This window comes from Phoxinus phoxinus (genome assembly GCF_949152265.1).
Source record: "Phoxinus phoxinus genome assembly, chromosome: 9".
In the NCBI taxonomy this organism is placed as follows: domain Eukaryota; kingdom Metazoa; phylum Chordata; class Actinopteri; order Cypriniformes; family Leuciscidae; genus Phoxinus; species Phoxinus phoxinus.
This window is the reverse complement of record NC_136884.1, coordinates 7,082,321-7,105,702: the sequence shown is the minus strand read 5'-3', so window position 1 is coordinate 7,105,702 and position 23,382 is coordinate 7,082,321. Positions and strand designations below refer to the sequence as shown.

The 23,382-nt window shown below is 39.1% G+C and overlaps 1 protein-coding gene across 1 annotated transcript in view; it reads right to left on the bottom strand.

Moving 5' to 3' along the window:
* Nucleotides 1-23,382, bottom strand: part of kcnd2 (potassium voltage-gated channel, Shal-related subfamily, member 2) — a 244,723-nt gene that overhangs the window by 107,827 nt on the left and 113,514 nt on the right. The window lies entirely within an intron of this gene.

Sequence of the window (23,382 nt, the reverse complement as noted above, 5' to 3'; positions counted from 1 at the left end):
TTTGAATTATTATTAAACAGAATTTCGCTGGAATTCAGTGAAGTGTTGAATGACGAGCTCAGAGACTGGGGCAAAGCGCTGCGGATTTTTTTTTCACGTCTCAGGTTATTGATTCACACATCCAGCGCTGCTATAGATGTGCAGTGGGGGAAGCCGCTAGATGGAGACAGTTTTCAGAGGTGAGGGAAGATCAGACCTGTAAGAGCGAATGGATTCGAGTCATGCGAAGGTCTCTTGCTGTGACAAACACAATCAGCAAGCTCAAAATGCGATTATCTATGTCTATGGATGGGTCAATGACAAATACGGATGCTTGAGACAATAAAAAGAGAAATGCTGTACGTGGCAAGTTTTTTTATGCTCGTTTTATACAGCCGTGCGATTTTGTGAGGAACTGCGTCGACTGGGGCATTACCAAAACAAATTCATTCAAATATAAGAAAAGACATTTTGGCAAATCATGTGATTAATTCACACTGACATCGAATTGACGGACAAAAGTTTTTCAGATATCCTACATACTTAAAATCGCTTCACTGAAATAAGAAATCGAATAGATTCAGACAAAACGGACAAAAAATTTCAAATATTTTTAAATCTTTCAGGACTGTGATTTCTGCGGTAATATCCCATTCGGCGAGGCTTCTGACAAAATCGACTTTGCCAAAAACTGATTTCAGCTAGTGAACCAAAACAGCTGCGGCAGCTCAGAGCGCCATGCGTGTTTGTCTGCGCGCCCCCGTGATGAATTTCCTGGCGCAGGGCCTCCGTCTTCTCCATTGCCTTCCAAATTAGTCACGTAGACGCATCACAGATTAAATATTGCGAGAGAAACAGAGAGGTTTTTGATCTCAAAGGCTTGGTGGGACTGGTTTTCTTTCAGCACCATGGACAGCGACCGACCAGTTGCACTGCCGCCTTGTTGATTATTGCTAACGCGATTCGAGTGCTTATAGCCAAATTCCATTATGTTTAGGGTTTGTATCCTTTCTCTCTTTCCCCTTCAGTGTTTAAAATGCAGATCTGCAATATTCTCTGCACACTTTTTTTTTTTTTTTTTGCAATTCAGCACAAACAACAGAATGCATTCTGTTCACCTAGTTTTGTGCTAAGTTATAGCCTGCTAAATTAAAGTACATTTTCAATGTGAAATAAATTAAGAAAGTCTCCCCAATCAGAATAATCGTAATATTTGCATATTAATTTGCGCCTGGTCTTGTATTTCTTTGAATATTAATTTATTTCCCTTAAATAAATTATGAAGCACAAATCCTATGTCTGTTTTTGTGAGATTGATTAGAAATGTTCTTCTATTCTAAATGTTCTTGTATTTTCTAATATAAAATGAGCAGCATTTTATTAACAGCACTGAATAAACTAATTTTAAGGATCAAAAATGCTATATTACACTGTCCCACATTTCTCACCCCTTATACTAGATGATTAAAAGTAAAAGTAACATTTCTTAAAATTGTGATATCTACAAGAAATAACATTATCTGAAACCATGTTATCAACTTTGATATGCACTCAACAAGCTCTCAACATATTACCCAAAAAAAGGTTACATTTATATATATATATATATATATATATATATATATATATAGAGAGAGAGAGAGAGAGAGAGAGAGAGAGAGAGAGGTTTTTAAACTCAAAGGCTTGACTGGTTTTCCAGTCTTTATGTACACTCTTTCCAGATTTTATATATTTATATATAAATTACAGTTTATCACTAAGAACATTTGGTCCCAACAAGTGACAGATTACTTTAGGCCAAATTTAAACCCTGTTGCTTCAAACATTTGTATCAGTTCTGGCTTAGTTTCCACTAAACCAAACACGTGAATCCCATGAACAGAATGAACAGAAAAAATAATACTTTGACCTTCTGACCATCAAAATGCCTGTGATTCAGTATTTTAATTAAACAGAACTTTTCTCTTGCTGCCTTGCGAGCACTGCCATTTCCTTCAAGAAAAGCAAATCCCACACTCGCCTTTGCACAAAACCACACCATGGCAAACTTAATTCATTTCCAAAGCTAACAGGATTCCCTCATTTGAGCATTCTGTACCGTGACCACGCACTATGTTTTAAACTGAATGAACCAGAATATTAGTGTTCTGCGCCATCGTAGTCAATTTAGTGACTTTTGTTCAGAGCATTTCCCTGCCTCGGGTTGTTAGAGAAATGGCGCCAAAATATGACAGGCGCTGATGTCACCATGGTTACCAGTCACATCTATTTCAGTCCCGTGAGCTAAACCTGACAGTGTTGAGAATCTTCACCCCTACAGTTCATCGCGTCAGCGTGACAAAACTCACGCCTCGGTTGAAATCTAGAACATCTAACTTTACCACTGGGATAACACTCTGAATCAGCGACGGACCTTTGAGCCCGGGTTAGATGTGCTGCATCGGCGGCCGGTAGAAGTGTCAGACCACAGCTGAAGATATACTTATACATACAGAAAATGAAAAGGAACATCTTTATTCAAACTCTTTACGCTGTAGGTCAAACCTCAGAGACATGCTCATTAGAAATGATCCTTATCATTGGAGACTGGACTGCGAGGGCATCAGAAGGGCTGTCTCAGCATGCATGGTAGTTGGATATGACTTTAAATGACTGCCTGATCAGTGTATTTGAAATTCTGCACGGTCGATGTGGAGCTTTTCAACATTTATTATGTTCAACTTCTCTCGGGCCAAACATTATTTTACTGCTCATGTTATGCCTGCAGGAATGTTGCATTGAATCAAAATGAACGATTGAAAGGTCTTGATTTGGGTCTATGGGCAGGACACACCTGACTAAATATATGTTTCTTCATATGAATGATAAATGAAGACTCTGTCATCATTTACTCACCCTCGTGTCATTCTAGACCCCATTGACTTTCATTATATGAACAAAAACAGTAGAAACATTCTTCAAAAAACTCTTTCTGTCACCGTGATTTTGCCAAGTAAAACATATTTCATTGATCCTGGAATAATATTACTGTCTAAAAATGTTGTCCTAACCCTATCCCTACCCCTAAACCTAACCCTACCCACACGTTATCATGAAAGTTAGAGAGAAATTATAGGTGAACAACACTGATGTATAGAAGCATCTAACCCTGGTTGTAAGCCTAAACTTGACATCATCTGTAAACATGTCCCTCAAATCTGATTGGTTGATTGGAATATTGATCCAGTTGTTGATCCAGGAACATGTTGCACTTGGTGGAATCCGGTTCACCAAAGTCCTACAGGTTTAGAACGACATGAGGGAGAGTAAATTACAATTTTGAGTGAACTGTCCCTTTAAACGGTTCACTTACATCCTTGAAATTAGTTGTGTGGAGAAATGACTTCGGTATGAATTAGACCGTAAAATGAAGAAAAAGCAAACAATGTCTAGCAAACAAGTATCATTACATTAAATCCAACTATTAGAACAGACGACTGTAATGCGAATAGATGACTACACGGTAACTGTGATTGCGATTGCAACAAAAACCTCCTATTTTCATACTTAAAAGAACGAGAAAGCGGACTATATCATTCTTTCATTTGTGTATTATATGTGTGCCTTTGTGTGGAGAAGGTGAGCGATCTGAAGCACTCATTATCTCTGCAGTACTCCATTCAGTGTTGAACAAAATAACACCTGCTTCATTGCCTTGACCATTACTCATACATATAAAATGTAGAGGAGTATAATACAACTCTCACTTGTAAAAACTAGATTAAATATGTACTAAAACTCCCATGAGTCAGTCATTCAGCATCAGAGCGAATGCAATCCTGCATAACCGCTTTGAACACGCATAAAATAACGCAAAATAACATCCATTAATCTTAATCCAGAAGGAAAGAGAGAGAGAGAGAGAGAGAGAGAGAGAGAGAGAGAGAGAGAGAGAGAGAGAGAGAGAGAGAACTTTGGATTCTGTCTGGTTTTCCCATTAAGCTTCACGCATATACAAGCCAAGCCGTGAGTGACACAATATCATGAACGCCGGTGGTGTTTTTCAACCCCTCTGACAGGATCCATGGTAACGGTATAACCGTAAAAATGTCATTTTTCATACCTGACAATGCCGCTCAGAGTGAGCACGCCACACCGGTCGTTCATCACCCCGCCTGGACTGGACCGAGGGCCTTCTGCTGGAGCCACAAGGTTTGAGATGCAGACAAACACTCATGATGCATTTCAGAGGCTCCCTGCATGATTAAAACAGTATGAAATATTCATATTATCAGTATCTGTCAGACATGGTGGTTCATGTTTGCTCGCTAATAAGCCAGCTCATCAATTTCTGAAAAAACAGATTTGCCGTTGAAAATGTTCTACTAAAAAATACAAAAGCTGAACATGATTTTTTTTCTTCAGGAAGATATGAAGACTGAAAGCTCCCTGTACAACTGAACTGAGGTCAGCTGCAATATCAGATCCGCGGTGTTTGGGGACTTGCCTAACAGGATTAGGATCTGATCCGTGAACTGAATAGGAGTCCAAGTCAAAGAGTCTTCAGAGACTGAAGAGAAGCTCAGTTTTTACTCTTTGCACCGTTGTTTTATTATGCAAAAGAACGATTTCAGCAGCTAGGTTAGAGAATGACATCGAGATCAGTGTTTCCTAAATGTAGTTATCCCTCGGAATGATAAAAGTGAGCTTTAGAAACTCTCAATGGAGCTTGTATTGCTTTATTTTCCTTTTCTCTGTGCTTTTACCTGGGAGCCCCGCGGAAGCCAGGAGTCGGACTGATGAGCTACAGCCCAATTTAAGAGGCTTGTCCTGGGCACGCAAAGGGGCCGAAATAGTCTTCAGACAGGTCCTTGAGGCATTCATTAAAGTCCACGCTGCCAAACCCAGAGAGAAAGAAAGAAAAGCCCAGTTGAACATCTCTCTTACGAGTGCCTGTTTGTAGCCTTCGCTGATCTGGATAATTAGATTCTATCTGAGTTTTTTCTGCTCGGTCTCTCTGATGAATAAATATTTTGTCTGCGCATATTTAAAGGTGTCGAAACGTGGCATACACTGGAGCTGGAAAAAAAAACATATGGAGATGACCCATCATAGAAACGGAGGAAATATTGTGAATAATTCATGCAGCCAGCTAGGTTTCCTTACGCAGCATGACTATAGAGAATCAGAGCACATGAAAGTTCATTGGGAGGTTTATTAAAAGGTGGATGATAATTTAATGGGACCCACATTAGATGTGTTGAAGGAGGTCGTAAAGAACCCGGCGCTTGGCAGGGAACGATTTGTGGGAAATGAAGAGGTAAGAGTAAGGGCTGACTCAGGTTTGGCGTTCGTGTTGACGAGGGAATGAATCACTCATTTTCTTAAAACGACTGTGAGGCGGGAAAAAAGCTGAACTGAATGAACTTTTAAGACAATTGAAAAATCCTCAATGGTTTTGTTGGGGGTCTGAGGGACCCTAACCCAGCTAACATTGCCAATGTAGGATATGAGCTTGATGTATGGACCCTTCACGGGTTCAGTGTTCTACAATGTTCAACATGGAACCCATTGACAACACATTTAGGGCCCATACTGGGGCTTATTCATATAGGGCCAATGAAACCCATGGACAAACCCATGTAGGGCCCATTCTGGGGCTAATTCATATAGGGCCAATGAAACCCATGGACAAACCCATGTAGGGCCCATTCTGGGGCTAATTCATAGAGGGCCAACATTGAACCCATGAAGGGTCAAACCCATGTAGGTCCCATACCTCAAGCCCATATCGTGAACTAACTGGCCCCACCATGAAATGTGAATTTAATTGAATTAAATTGGCAGTAGGATGGAGGGGGGAGAAGAAAACCCTAGAATCTTACTTTCTAATGAGCTCGAATGGTTGGCCAGCCAATGCAAAACATGATGAGAAGACCCTCATCCTTCAGTTTGTCCGGCGGAGAAGACACCGCTAAGGTACATTGCATTTTGTGAAGCTGATTAACAATTAATTTCTCATCACAACACATTATGAAAAATTGCAAACAACTGACAGATTGAGTAAATGGTGCTTTGTTCGCGTTAAAACGTGTTGGCGGCACATCATAACTTATGTCAAAACAGCTTGAGCAAATGTAAGTCGGAGAACTCCGTAATTACCGTTCCATCCAATTTAATGCATGCGCCATCTTAAAAGTCATTGAAACACAGTTAAGTGAGGGGGAAAGTAGGAACGGAAAGGGAGGAATGAGGGAGAGAAAGCACATTAAAAAACAAATAAATTGTGATACTTCTGTCCAAGAGTCAATCAAAACGCAAATTATAGTCTGGTCCTGTGCTAGCTTGATGGAAACACACAACAAATCATTAAGACCTGTTTTCTATCTCAACTTTGAATAGACTGAAGATTTCACCCACTCAGGCCGATCCATATGATTTCATACTAAGGGATCCCATTAAACCAAATAGGGTTTTCACAGCGCCCATTGGAGAGCCTTTTTTACTTCTACAAATAACCCTTTATTCTCTAGTTATTTAGAAAATTATCTACAATGGCCACAAAAAGTATCTGAACACTTTAGGCACAGATTAAAATATCAATATCATTGCATTATTGGAACTAAGGGGCATCTGCGAGCACAAAGCTTTTCTCAGAACTGACTTTTCTGTGGCATTATTGCAAAGATTTTTTTAATTGTAGAACAGATTAACCACAGGTGTAGTTCATCACACCAACACATGAACATGTTCCTCTATGACAACTGCAAAGTATCCCAATACTTTTTTTTAACTTCACTTTGAGCAGTATATTTATGATTTAAAACTTATAAAACTTTTTTGCTTGAAATTTGGCCAACACTATTACGATAGTCCACTTTAGACATTCTACAAACTACAGTACAAGTAACTTTGTTTTCTTTTTAAATATTCTATTTATGGACACAAATTAAATAAGTTCACAGTACTCAAATGTTAGTTTTAAACATAAATGGTTTAAGGCAAACGGTTTCCTCAAATAATTGAGTTACCGTAACTCATTGGTTTTGCAGTGCAAGACTTAAAATCACATTGTGAGATATAAAGTTAGAATTGGGAGAAATACAGTTTTGCGATATACGAATTTTGTTATTAACCAATTTGCAATATACAAAAATATCTAATATATACAAATATATTATTGTTGGCTTTAAAGTACTGAAGACCCGTATTTTCCCCAAGACACACTACAATTTGCTATGTGCTCTTTTGAAGTGTCTAGACTACCGAAGTAAGTGTGTGTGTGTGCGGCAAACAGAGGAGGGTGGGTTGAGTGCGTATGTGAGCCAGAGAAAAGACATTCATATTCCCAACCGCATCTCCTCTCCCTCCCATTCATCAGCGACGGGACAGATGCAGCGCACAACATGCAATTACAGCCCGCATAAGAGAGGAGGATCAGAACTCGCAGCAACCTTATGGCCATCTGCGCGACTCTCCCTCCACCCTGATCGCTTACATTGGCTATCGACAAAAACACACGCGCGCGCACATCGCAAACTGGATTTGATTGTCATTCAGCGTTGCCCGTCCTACATAAAGCTCTGTTTGTGTCTCCTTCCTTTAATCTGATAAATTTCACCTTGATGTGAGACAGGAATAGACGTGCGGTATGATTCAATTTATTGACCGATGCATGATGGGTATGTGCGTGCGCGCGTATGGCAGGGTGCAAAGTTAGATCTCCATCTAAAACCTTTCAGCTTCTTTCCTCAGCTAAAGACAGCTGCATCCTAGAGCCGCCCAAAATAACCTCGGCCATGCCAATCAACTACAGAGAGCTCGCGCACACGCGCACACCGAGGCTTTGGGCTCCAGAGATTCTGCTATGAGTGCCCTAATGTGCCAAAGCTTCTCTTTGTCAATGTTTGACATGTGTCCTCCTCCTCTCATCTGGCATCTTTGAAGTTTAACCTCATGTTGTCTTCAGAATTCTTTCCACCCTTTTCAGTCCATTTTCTGTCTGTTTCCACCCTAACCATTCGCATTAAAAGCATCACAGGTTGTATAATGTGTTCTGATGTTTACGCTTCTTGCTACATCGCAAACATTCATGTTAACATTATCATATTCTTGCTGGATTGTTGAGGTGATTTTCAGATCGCACGATTGAACGAGTTCGATGCAATTGTCAAAATTCAGGAACGTTTCAATGTTCAATCATATAGGACATAAATGTATCATGAAAACAATGTTTTAAACTTGAATCTGTTTGTGATGCATTCTTGCAATAAAATATGGACTGAAATGTGACACCGCAAATTTTTCAATTTAAATCATTTTCAGTTCTCACACAATCAAATGCTTTTTTAGAAGTGCATGTTTTGGCTATTCTGGGACCATTGTCTGCGCACTTCAGATAAAGAAAATACACGTCTAAAACTTTATTTCAGATTACAACATCAGACAATAAACAGACTTTTTTTTTCTTCTACTGTTTAAGCACTTGTCACTGTCGTTTATGCAAATTTCTCCCAAAACAACAACATTTCTGTGCAATGAATTTCCAGTATGAATCATCTTGTGCTTTTGTGCAACTGACGGATCACAGTGGGGAAGAAAAAAGAAAAGAAAAGACAAATAAGGAAGAGACAGAAAGAAAATGAATAGGAATAGACAGCGGAAAAGATAGGTCGCACTCTGCTTGATATCGTATTGTGGTGACATCACCTGTCATGACCAGGCACACAAACACGATTGGCCCAAGGTGAGGTGGGCAGAGGCGGGACACGGGGGAAGAGATCAGCCCACCCGTTGATACTTCCGGCCTCTACGGTCACCAACACCATCTGTTTATATACTCACTAAAGCACTCAAATGCACACACACACGCACACACTCCTGAAGACAGCCCCATACAATACCACTCAAAACACCAGAGGTCTGCAAAATGCACAGCAAATGTAGTCATATTCTTTCTTCATTATAATTTAGGATCACTTTCAATACACAGTCCAAAATGTCAAACATTATAGCCACAATGAAAACTGCATGCATGACATATTTAACACTAAATGCACCACAAACTCAACCCTTTTTTAGCATTTTATTTGCATAAATCTGAGCATTTCTCAACTTTCATTTTTTTACTTTCAGAAATGACACACTTCATGTTTAACAATACTTTGTATCCGGTTGAAATGGAGTGCTCAGCAGAAGCAATGCATACTGAACTGACAGGTATGGTTTGCAGGCAACATGTGTGGGAGTGTTCCAATAACTCTGAGGTTCACATATGCTCCTGTCCTGGTGTAGCATATGGTGTGTCCCTGGTGCTGGTAGGAAATCCTGTATCTATGTCATAGCTGGCAACCGAGAATTAGACCAGGCTTCCGTAAAGATAGGTGTGTGTGTGTGTGTGTGTGTGTGTGTGTGTGTGTGTGTGTGTGTGTGTGTGTGTGTGTGTATGTGTGTGTGTGTGTGTGTGTGTGTGTGTGTGTGTGTGTGTGTGTGTGTGTGTGTGTGTGTGTGTGTGTGTGTGTGTGTGTGTGTGTGTGTGTCAACTAATGTGTCAACTAATAAAAAGCATTTTAGATGATAGTCTTAAAACCTAAAAATGTGGTCATAATGTGTGTAATTTAATTTAACATATTCACAATTTTTTTTTACCCATTAAAAATAACTGTACAACTTAAGAAACTACCAGTGAAAACAAGATGAATAATGTACACTCACATGAGAAGAAGACTCCATCAGTGGCCTTGGAAAAGTTATTGAGTTTGGCTAGTTCTCATGGAGGCGGCCATATTGAGATCACATGATCAGCCTAATAATATTCACCACTACCTTCAAGCCACATTGGAATGACTATTTATAAGATGAGTGGACACGCATGCAACCACAAGGTTGTAAACACCAGTGAGAAACTCACTCTTGCAAGAAAATGCTTCTCATTTTGCCAGTTTTATGAGGCTTGTGTGACAAACTACATCATTCTCTGTGGCTGCGGAAAACACAGATAAAGCATTAGTTCTGCACACAATGCATACACTTTGCTGTTCATTTTGTTGCATGCTAAAAACCATCCTGTGCATGCGTTTGTACTCACTTTTGTTTTTGTTTTGTTTTTTATTGAATTTGTTTTCTGTGTAGGAGTCAAGAGTACATTCCAGAGTTAAAAGAAAAATTAGATACATTCAGTCCAGCTGACATCCTACAAATTTCTCAATATTTACAGAACCTTATTCACAAAACAAAAAAGGGGTGAGAACAAACAGAAGAATATATATATATATATATATATATATATATATATATATATATATATATATATATATATATATACTGTATGTTCATAAATGTCTTATCCTTACTTTTATTGGTTATGTGTATGTGTGTTTAGTTCGACTAGACAAACAGTATATTTTTGCATGATAAAAAAAAACAAAAATGTTGCTTTGCATTTTCCTAGATTTTATTCTCTCTGCTAGTGTCCAATATCTCAAAAATAATCATTATTGCAAAATGCGCAGCATACAATTTATAACACTTGTATTTTTTTAAATCTACAAGTTCTATATTCAGAACACTTACAACTCAATGCTTTTAATCAATTAGAATTGTGTGTAGGAGTGTATCACCCAACAGATTTCTTCTCCACACTTCTATTGCACAGCCAGATGGACCTTTATGTAGGACACTGAGGCGACCATTCAAAGTCTAATAAAAGTTCCCGATGGCTCCCTTAATGCTGCCTTATTTTACTACTGTGCATAACCCTCATGGATTTTGTAGAATCCAAAAAGTGTAGTATTTCGTTCAAATTTCCTTAATATGTCAGTTATTTCTCCTAGATAGCAATGAAATTATGAAAACTGGCTGAAATATCGTGCTTTTTAGATTGTTCTTCTGAGAATAAGACCCTGGGAATCTCAAATATGAGAGGTTAAGATTTTTTTGACCAACCAGTTCCTGTAAAAGGGATTTTTTTTAACCATTAGAACAATTACAGCTTAATATTTCATATATTTAAAGAAATAAAATTAAGTATTCAATGTAGCAAGATATGCTATGTAGCTTGTAACTTGTTTTCAAATGGTAGCTTTCAGTTTAGCTTAGCTCATTTTTCAGCAGTCTAACTTGACCAACACTGTTCATTTTATAGCTTTATAGTCTTAAGGACAATAACTAAAGGAAAACACTCCAATTCTATGAGATTAGGGAAGTCCACACAAACTATAACAATGACAGCACAGATGAACAATATATTTGGAATCACTTTCAGAATGATTTATTGTTCCATTTTTTTAATGTTCCAGCTGATGAATGATAAAAACATTGAGAACTAATCAGAATCCACCTGACTTTAAAAAGCTTGTGCATTTAAAGCAACAGATGACATAACACACGTCCTGATTTTGCAGAGTTAGACACGTTCCTGCAACATTCTGAAATTTTAGTCTTAACCCTATACCACCTACACCTAACCCATAAGTTATCGCTAAAATCAGACAAAATTCAGTCTACATCAACAAAGATGTAGATCCAGGAACATGTTGCACTTGGTGAAATCAGGTTCTGCATGGCATAACATGCTCAAAATAAACAGAACGTTATTGTGTGTTGACGATAAAAGTGTTATCATAGTTATCATTCTTGGTGTGAACGGGCCTTTACTTTATTTCAACAATTGATTTCTTTCAGTTTTTATTTCTCCTTAGGAATTGTACAGGAGAAACTAATAACAGATCCTCCTGAGCTATGAAAGAGCAATACAATTTTCCTCGGGTTGATTCACGGCTTGGGATACAGAAATGTACAGAACTACAAATGTATTGGACACTAACGCAATACTTGCTGGTGTAAAAACCAGGGTCATTTTCTGTGCTTCAAGAGCCCCAGAGTGGTGCATCTTGTGTGTGTGTGTGTGTGTGTGTGTGTGTGTGTGTGTGTGTGTGTGTGTGTGTGTGTGTGTGTGTGTGTGTGTGTGTGTGTGTGTGTGTGTGTGTGTGTGTGTGTGTGTGTGCGTGTGTGTGTGTGTGTAGCATGTGTTTGGCAGAGAGGGTAATTGCATTGACAACAGCCAAGCTCTGTCTGGCCCTTATCTCTCACTGTCTGCATAACGTGTGGAGTGTGTCATCTTCCATCATCATACTCAATCTCTTACACACATACACACACCAGTCTATCCCTTCATCACCAGTTTAAAGCTAGCGTGAAGCTAAAGCATGATGTCAGCGGACAACAAGTGGCTAAATGTGTCTTTCTTTCCCATTGTATAATCCCTTTCTACCCATATCTGTCTGGTATCTTTCCATTTCACATCATCCGAAACCCTCTCCCTCCACCGTAAATACCTTCATAAACAGGACGTCTAGTTAGCCGTATGTGCTAATTGACTGTCAAATTAGCTTTCCCCTCTCTCACTCCTCCTCACTTTTTCATTCTCCATCTCTAATCCATCAGGATTAATATCCTAGACTTCCTGTTGTCTTTGTATGTCTTTTATGACTGGTTGTGTAGCACAACTCCACGAGGAGCAAGTCAGTCCCTTAGTCATCAGTTGACACCATGCCTTAAGACTCCTTGTGGTCCCAGAAGCAGCAGTGTTGTGATCATTACTGAATGCTTTTAAATTCAGTCTGCATGAGACACAGACCTCAGAGAAAGCTCCGGGTCCTTCGGCAGAACTCCTATTCTTGTAAAGAGACCCCAGGCAGCCCTGGGGGGCTCCCGCCCCGGCTCAAAGGGACCAAAACAGCATGCGAGTCCACATATCTGAGCATGTGCTCACAATGGATAGAGGAAAAAATTAGATTGGAACTGGGAAACAGGATTTGAGATGATGGAACGAAAGTGGGGAGGAAAATATTAAAGGAAGAATGGTCAGTCTGATATAAGCTAAGGCGAGCACCAAAAAAAAAAAAAAAGGATTCAATCTCAGAATGTGTCATATAATAGAGGGCTTGTTGCATTGAAACTGAAACCTGACCACTCTCATCCTCTTCTGCTTAAACTCAATCCCCCGCTTTGCCTCGCACACGTCCTGCACAGCCGCCGCTATCAAGTGTTTCCAGGAAGCGATTAGTTTCGATCCACTGAGAGATCTGGAACGATGCGACAGCACGGCAACAAAAGGAAACTTTATTCAGTGCAGCTCAGGATGAGTTATATCCGTCTTTGTTGTCAGAAAGAGCAGACCGTACTTTCATTCCACGCTGCGCGTGATGTCTATCCCCAGGAAGAAAAGAAACAGGATGGCTTTTGTCACAAATATGATGATTTTCTCCATCAGTTTATGCTGACACACGTTTTGAAGTATTCGGCTTCATTTGCACTCTCCGTTTCATCTAGATGCAAAACTAGGATGGATTCAGGTGAAGCCAGCGGAGCATTTGAAATATGCAAGGAATTGACCGTTCTCAAAGACCCGCCCCCTTTAGTTACTGTTGCTATGTCCGCTCTCACGCCACACCATGTTCTCACGCAGTGAAAAATACATCGCGGAGAGGATACAGACAACGCGCTGACAGACAGGACAGAGCAGGTTACTTTTGATATTAAACAAAGTCTCACCTTTCAAATTTGGTCATTTTTTTAATAAATTGAAACAATAAATACCGTTTTGTGGCTCTTAATGTGTCTGCCAGATCGCTGAAGTCATCAGTTAAAGCTGCTCGTGAACCGATTATCTCTTCCTTCTAGTTAATTTATAGCATCAAATAAACATGAATGAACATAAGAAGGAATGTTGTTTTAACCGCAGAAAGGCGTCAATACACTCTGTTTTTCAAGTTCAAATCCTCCCATGTTAATCTACTAACTCTCCTGACTGCTTTGTCAGACAAAATGGCGGATGGCGAAGTATGATTGGCCAGATCATCTGTCAATCAAACTCCCTGCAAATGGTCAATTGTGGGACAAGACTTGCATATTTCGATTGGTTACTGTCGATGCGTCCGAAATATGAGAAGGTACTACATTTAAATTTGAACTTAGTGAACATCTAAGATCCATCTCGGGTGATCCGATCACACATCATGATTTTTTTAGCAGATGTTTCAAGTTATTTATGTGGATTTCTTGTATTTAGTGAACACTGGAAGTGCTTTATATGATCTGTGTGACCCATCTTCCAATTGGACGGTTATTGAAGGAACAGTTAATTTCAAAATGAAAAAATAGTTTCAGTACAAATGCAAATTGGTCACGAACGTTTTTTGACTGGTTTGGACCCCATTTACATTTTACGTTGTCCGCTTGAATCGGATCTTAATTTCAGGTGTAAACAAGGTTTAATGGAATTAGAGGCAGCTGATGACAGTCCTCCTCACAAAACCCACACCTGTCCAAGTCAACGAGATGTATCCGGGATCGCTGATGGATTTGAAAGTGGATGGGCGCGTCGGGACACCTTGCTGTCTTGATGGGATTGAAATGATGTGCACGCTGATTCCGCGAGGCAGTTTTATGAGCGGACCAGGTACTGCCGACTCCTCAGTGAATTATTAGTCTATTCTCTCTATTTTATATTCCTCCTTCCCTTTCTCTCCATCTCTGTTAGAGTTCTTTGTCAGTCTCCGTGAGTGGCAGAAGTCTTTATCTCACCCCTAGGGCCGTGTGACAGACGGAGTTTTGTTTCTGAGAGCAAACAAACATCATAATCTTCCTCCCACACGTTGAATCCTTTTTCATAAAAAACCTCTGGAAAATCAGAAACTATAAGCCATTAAAGTATTAATGCCAGCAGTAACAATCTTTTTCCATTTATTGTACTATGGCAACTTCAAATTCAATACTTTTTAGCACATAACTATTACAAGGCCAAACAAATGACAAACGTATCAGTCGAAAATCGAACCTTTTAAACCTAGCGAACCTGGAGTGTCTGTATCTACACACAACACACAACACAAACGCACAAGATTGGTTTGACGCACAATTATTTGTGCATTTAATATGTGGATCATGTAATTAATCTGATAAACAAAACTAAATACAGATAACCGTGTGACCCAGATAGTTGTTGAGTGGATTTGTTTACTTATGCGACACATTTTGAGCAGCTATAAACAAACTCAATTATGTGTTTAGTGACAGAACACAGAACAAAAACTAAATTGTCAACTTATTGTATTTGTACATCAGGCCTTGCAGAAGAATGTCATGTCATCCAGTCAAAATTCACTAAAATGGCTGTCTAGCATTACTTCCCTCGATAAAGGTTCACAGTGGCTAATAAGCGTTTAGAGCATTTGTAATAATGGTAGTTGCTTTATATATTGGCTTCTCCATTAGAGTCGTTATTTATTCATGGGAGTAATCTCAGTGTGAATGGTCATGGCAGCAATCATTCTTTCTCAAATGAGCGTCATAAAGCATCATGCCAACAGCTTTCCCTAAAACACTAAAACCTGCCTCACATGTCGGGAACTCATCGACCCCAGGACCCTCCCACGACACCATCCCTCGGGAAAGGGGAATGTGTTGATACCCGTGTGTATTAGTCCCTTGGGTTAGTGAAAAGAAACATTTAGTGTTGAAAGTGAAAAAAAAGTGTTGAAAGAAAGTGTTGAAGAATGCAGGTGTCCAGGGAGCAGTCAAAACCTCTGACATTATTAATATTCTCCCATACTTTCCATAAACAGAAGAGCTTGTGTGTGACACTAATGCCCACCAGCCAATTTATGCTCTTCTTTTCACCAACAATTTTTCATTCACAAATACATTTTCAACAAAATTGTAGTGTTGATGGTATTTGCTAAGCTCAAAAATGTATCTATAAATTAGCATAGTCCAGTCTTCAGTGTCACATGATCCTTCAGAAATCATTGTAATATGCTGATTTTCTGCTTAAGAAACGTCTCTTCTTAGTTTCAACGTTGAAAACAGTTGTGCTGCTTAATATTTTTGTGGAAACCATGATACACTTCCATCAGAACTGTATGAACTAACATTAAACAGACCATTAACATAAATAAATGAATAGTATTGCTAGAAAATAAAAATGTATAAAATCAACTAGGGATTTTAGACATTTCCCAAGGTAACAGTGTTGCAAAAATGATAGACAATCTAGTATAAAATCAAACAGCTCATATATATATTTAGTTTGACCTTCAGAGGTTGACAATTAACATTATCTAAAGCACTTCCTTTCACTAAATATGTGTCTACTTGAAACCTGGAAAGATCCAAACAATGAATATGAATCTGCAGTTGCAGTTATAAGTTTCACTATTAACTTATATATATATATATATATATATATATACACACAACTAACAGATTTCTGTATGTAATTTAAAAAGCAAGTAACGTTTTTTGGCATTGTTATTTTTGTCCTGCTATTGTTGAAGTGTAGCCTTGAGCTTACAGCTGTTGCTAATTTATTCTGATGTGGTGTAAAGCTTCAACAAACTACCAGTGTAGACAGCCTCAAGACACTGCTTCCAGTATAAACACAGTCAGGATAGTCATGGGGGAAAGGTGGGAATTAAATGAGGGCCAGATGTCTGAAAGTGCCTGATAAGTTTGCAAATAAATGGTGTACACGTGCCTTACAATCATTAATAGGAAGGGAAAAAAAACATCTTGCACATTTTTGACAGTCCCCATGTTTGAATGCTGTCATTCATTCTGTGCTCTGATTGGCTATGACAGCACATCAATGTGTCAGTCTATGACACCCATCACATCACCACAACAAATCGAGTGCCGCATGCTTCCAACACACTCAAATACACACAAATGATGGTCTATACACTGTTGATATTGATGTCTATTGACAGCAATCAATCAACCTTTGACCCGAAATCCCACCTCATTTCTCCAGCCCTTCATTCTCCACTCCCCCCGTCTCCGTTGTTATCTCAGGGCTACAGATGCAGGTACAGATTGTGCATGGCTGATCAGTCACGGCCCACTTTCAGCAGGAAATACTGACACTCTGGATTTAACCCATAAATAACCCTGCAGCCGCGTCTTTGTGGTGCAAATGCAATGATAAGGTTTAAATCTGGCTCACAATATTGGCCTTTTTATTTAGCCCTGGTGGTCAGACATATAATACTAAATTTAAAATCACTGTCAGATCTGATTTCACTCATTTTCTTACATTCAAATCATTTTATGAACTATATAAAATTATTTAAATCTGCAACACAATTTCCCCTCTCCTGAGTCTGTTGCTGATATCCGCTAATGTTCGCCGACGGCAAGAAATCCCTGTGTAGCATTTATTGGAGGATATAAAAGGAAATCAACACCTTCTCCCAGAGGAAACTTCAGCTATTGCAGAGTTGATTTGAAAAGATCTATCAAAGATGGTTTAATTACAAAAAAATAGATTGGCAATACGCCATCAGGGGAACTACCTGTGATACTAACAGTCTAATATATTGTGATATGTTGAAATAAGCCCAAATGTGTCTGAATTATGAACTTTTTAACTTTTTTTTCTCAAAGTATGCATCCATCTATCCACCCACCCATCCAATCCAGCCATCCGTCCATCGATCCATCGATCCACCCATCCACCCATCCATCCATCCATCCATCCATCCACCCACCCACCCACCCATCCATCCATCCATCCAACCACCCACCCATCCATCCATCCACCCACCCACCCACCCATCCATCCATCCACCCACCCACCCATCCATCCATCCATCCATCCATCCATCCATCCAATCCATCCATCCACCCACCCACTCATCCAATCAATCCACCCATCCACCCATCCATCCATCCATCCACCCATCCACCCACCCACCCATCCATCCATCCACCCACCCACCCACCCACCCACCCACCCATCCATCCATCCATCCAATCCATCCACCCACCCACCCACCCACTCATCCAATCAATCCATCCATCCATCCATCCATCCATCCACCCATCCAATCCAGCCATCCGTCCATTGATCCATCGATCGATCCATCCATCCATCCATCCATCCATCCATCCATCCATCCATCCATCCATCCATCCATCCATCCATCCATCCATCCATCTATCCTTCCATCCATCCATCCTTCCATCCATCCATCCATCCATCCAATCCAGCCATCCACCCACTCATCCAATCCATCCATCCATCCATCCATTCCATCCATCGTTGTTGTAAAATGCATGAAGTTAAAAGTTAAGTAATAATGATTTGTAAGGCAGATCCTGATTTTGGCAAGTTTGACGGAATTAATTTTCAGGTTTTGTTCCACACTCTTTTATAAAAAGTTCAACAAATCAAACCTATTCTAGTAGCATAGTAAAAAAAAGTGACACTACACTCTAAAAGCACTAAATAAGTGTTATACACACAATCACATCGACAGTAAAAGGCAAAAAATCAGGCCGCTAACGTCATAATGTGAAGGCTTTCTAAACATAGCAACAGCAGATGCTATTTCACAACTGTGACACACTGAGCACATACACACACGAGATTGCAGACACAGATGTTCGCGGGTGTGAACTCTCACATCTTTGTGCTTGAAATGTCTCCCTCCAGGTGTGACCAAGCCAGGCAACATCTGGATTCCAATAACATCTAATTATACTCCCTATAAAGTGACCCTCCACCACACACACACACACACACACACACGCTCTCGGTCTCATCAGTAATCTCAGACAGGGAACAGGAGAGAGACTGATACAAATGCTACTTCGGTGATGATAACACACAATTAATAGCTTTCTAACTCAGTCATTAATCACACATCGGCCGTTGGCCAATAAACAGAAAACACACGCTCAACAGAAGCTGCTAATATTAGAATCGTGACAGCGCGGCTTTTCGAGACGTCTGAACACACAGACGAGATAGTGAGCAGGAAGGATTACATATATTTATCAGGGAAAGAAGATTTGGAGCCGTTTCAACACTGATTTATTTATTTTTTTCATAATGAGTTTGAGAAAGAGAATAAATACCCTGAATGGCCCTGAAGGCAAGTTCTGGTGCAAGGTTATCATGACGTTGTTCCACTACAGGAGTATGACTCAGCCTAAAACAGCTTTCCCTTTATACCTTTCCAACTAAACACCTACAGCACATCTAGAAAACCTTACAATTGACTGATAGTGCAGGCTTTTTGTATATCGATCCAAAGGTCATTTAACTAAACATTTATATTCATATTAGACATTACATCAGTCATTTAACAGTACATTTTTATGGATTTATATTTAATTTGGTAAAACTTTAACGTTTATTTTTCAAACATTTTCATTTTTAAGAAATATATTTTAAAAAATTAATACATATATACAAAATATTACGTTTTATTTTGTATGAGTTACCCTCTGACAAAGGATGCCAAATGTAAGTAAAATGAGAAAATAGGGATATAATCATAATAACCACTGTTGTTGTTGTTGTTGTTGTTGTAAGAATACTACATTTAAAAAAAGATTGAAGTAATTTTAGGAAAAGTCCAAATGTAATTTAATAATAATTTAATACATTTAATAATACGAGAATAGTCATGGAGATTAAATAAATAATTGGAATTAAAATAAAATAAAATACTGAATAAATTAACTATAATTATAATTAAATTATATAGTTGCACAAACACTACATGGAAAACAAGATTAAAGTAACATTTTTGGAATATACTTTTTTTGGAATTCTTTGAAACTATCAAATAAATAAAGGGGATTAAACAAAACAAAAAAGTTAAACTTAAATAACAAAAAAAATGTTGTGAAAGTATAGAGATCCATCATATTTATGAGCATGATGGCATCCCACATCAAAACCACTAATATGTACGATTGTCAAATGTGTTGTGTGATATTGTTGGCTATTCAAAATGAATGAATTTAGTGAATGAAGAGAAGAGAACTCTACAGTCGTACCCTGTGCAGTGAACACTGTGTAGGGACCCTGTGAATTGGACCGCAGCCCGCACCTCATCAGGGGTGATGCCCTCAGCCCGTCGAGAGCAACGCTACACCCCTGGAGAGGGTCGAGTGGAGTGTGTCTGTGCTTGAGTGTGAAGGTCGCAGTGTGAGGGTGTGTTGTTGTTATCATTGGCACCAGACAGACAGTTTCCATTACAAACAAGTGCTGCATTATGGGACAGACTACTGTGCATAAAAGAAGGCTCCATAGACCACTTTTGTTTTACGGAAACTACAAAAACCCTAGGGCACTAACTATTGTTCCCAAGTCCATGACTGATTGTGACAGAGTGTTTACCATATTTCACTCTGACACACACACACAAAAAAAGTAAAAATACCCTTCGGTGTAGATGACAGATGGCCACCGCGACTGTCCAGAGAGAAAGAGAGAGAAAAGAGATGGAGAGACAGAGGACAAATCTCATTGCTCAGGTGAAAGAAAACATCAAAACTCCATCTAACATCTGGCCATCACCCTTCTGGAACGAGAAGGAATCTGTGCCGGAAATGGGCATCATGTTGTGTGACAATACTGGAAATGTAGTATAACAAGCGCAAATCTACAGACAAAGCTAGAATGCATTTTCACAAAGCCAATAAAACACTCTTTAAATGGCTCCTATTATGCGTTTATCTCCAACTTTTTTTAGTGTGTAATGTTGCAGTCTGAGCATGAGAAAGATCTGCAAAGTTACAAAGCACAAAGTCACTCAAAAGGGACTGGATTGCAAAGTTTTCTAATTCGATGGACGGATGACTAAACAGAACACTATACAGACTGGGAGCAGAAGTGATGCAATAATGTAAAATATGTGAAAAATAATGTTTTTTTTATTTATTATTTAAGCTTGAATACCTATTCTAGTAGACACTAAAAACGGCACAATAGGTCTCCTTCAAAGGCGTCCTTCACTCAAAAACGACAATAAAATCATCATTTACTCATCCTCATGTCATTCCAAGGAGATGTATAACTGCAGGAAGCCATCCATCAGAATTCCCTGTTCTTCCAATGGCAGTTGGGATGCTAACCAGCGAATCCCCTTCACTTCAATCTAATATTACTTTCTTTCTTCTGTGAAACCATTTTATCTTGGGTGAAATTATCTGCGAGTCTGTTTTCCAGTTCCAAGCTCCAAAAGAGACATAAAAGTGGTCCACATGACTAATGTGCTGTATCTTAAGTGTTCTGAATTCATTTAAAGCTTTCAACTCATATTTGATTTGACTAGTGCTTTAATTCTGTTATCATATTTTAAAACACACACGCTTGAAGAAGAGCAGCTCATTTGATCAGATACCTGTGCAATATAGTCTATTTCGGTGGTGGGGACTCTGGGGCTTTTTGTGAAGTACGGGAGGAAAAGTAAGAAGGAATACATATAGGTTTCTGCGATTGAATTTCCATGATGTGTTTTTTTATAAGATGCTTCATGCAATGGCCTGTGGGTGTGAAGGATATCCCGCCTCATGAATAGTCGATCACGGTGACGAAAACACAAATAAGAGCTGTTGTCATCAGTCTTTGGCCCAAGTGATGTGGACACAAATACTAAAACCAATATGCGCTTGTGGAATATTTCATTTCAAAGCAGTTGGAATTAATAGGGAGTTGGTTCACATGCTTTGACCATTTAGTGTATCTCAATACAACATAAATCAGCTCCTGCATCATCAATGAATTATCTCCACTGACCTTTAGATTCCATCAATATCCAAGCCCTCATCGACTATTTCTTGGAAGAGAGACATATTTTGTCAGTAAATTGCTTGAGATGTCAATGTTTTAATAGTTGCTTTCTTAGCAATAAAGGTCACATTATTCTGTGTTGGATATGTCATGTTATGATGAGTGTAATAAAATCAGACATGTTTCTGAATGTTTTGGACTTTCTTCCCATTTTTACCATGTTTTCTGAGGGTTGTGTTTAATATACAGTATAATACACATTATGGAGTGTGTGTGTGTGTGTGTGTGTGTGTGTGCGTGCATGCGTGCGTGGTAAGCACGAGTGTATTTTTTTTAATATTTCATGAACAAAACTTTATTTACACCAACAAGATAAAAACAGTTCTGGCAGTCCGATATCACAAATGTGTAATATTTTAAACTAGTAAACTAGTAATATTTTGAGAATTAAGCCTATTATTTGATTCAACCAATATTTAAAACAAAATGTAGATCAAACTGAGATCAAACTATTGTTTTTAGAATAAAGTGAATCAAGAGAATTAAGTCGTAGCATTGAGAATAAACTTTTTATAAAATAAAAATGACGATGTAATTTCAGATTGCACTGATTCAGTCTCCTGACTAAATGAAATGTCGTACACAATCGCTCCTGTTTCCGGAAACTAATCATGACTTGTGCCTGGTTAGGACATAAACTAGCTGTGAACTGACTTCAGAAATAAGAGAGCCAGATTTAAAGGGGGGGTGTGACCACAAAAGTTTGAGAACCACTGCCTTAATGAATGCACTCGAGTACAGCTGGAGAGTTGTGCTATTAAACCTAGATACAGTATCTGAGAAGACAGGCCCCGAAACACCTACGGTTGTGCAATTAAGGAGAAACTCAGGATCCGACTCAGTCCTCACAAACACCTAGATGTGTCGGGATCAAAGAGCAATTATTACAAGAGAACACGTCATTCTGTCCGCCATCCACTAATTGGAGAGGAACACAAAACACGACCATTGAAGACTAAACGCATAAGAAAACACACAGGAACGACAACACTATTAAAACTCAATCAGATTGACAGGCTCTTTCAATATTTTCTCTCCCTCTGTGGATTTCTGGAGCAGGAATTTTGAAGGTTAGCTAATAGTGTGTCAGTATGTCAGTGAAGAGTGTGTATCATTTCCGCGTGAGGTCTGATAAGTGCCCTGACGAGAAATAACTAACCTTTTTCCTGCTTCATTTTTCGCAGGATCCTCTGTGATCCAGCTGAAGGCTCATTACCGCCCGGCACAGGTAAGCGGCGGCTACAGCAAATGATCTCCCAGCGGCTCGCACGTAACACTTAGATGTCACATTTAATCTTTCTGCTTATAGAGTCTTAGGGAAGGAGACCTGTGTGTATCAGACATCTGAGCCCTGACAGATAGACATACACACAGAAATGGCTGTTTATGGAAATGCATCAACAAAATGACCACATTTTCTCTCAGTTTGGCAGTTCACGCTCGGATTAGTATACACAAAAACAAGACTAGTGTAGCATCAGTTACCAGACAGCAACATCGTGTCGGCCCACATCTGGCACACATGGATTCCACATCTGGGCCGACACGATGTTGCTGTCTGGGTTCCAGGTCAAGTATGTAGATTTGTTGTTTAAATGAATTCTGAGTTAAAAGCACCAACCCAGAATGCTTTGCATGTTCAGTGTGAATCAACATTATCTCGACTCTTTCATTCAATGAAACAACAAAATGAACGATTGTCTTATATTTGTCAGATATTAGTTCACAATGAATTAAAAAATGAACAAGCGCACATAATTTTTTTTTAGGCTGAA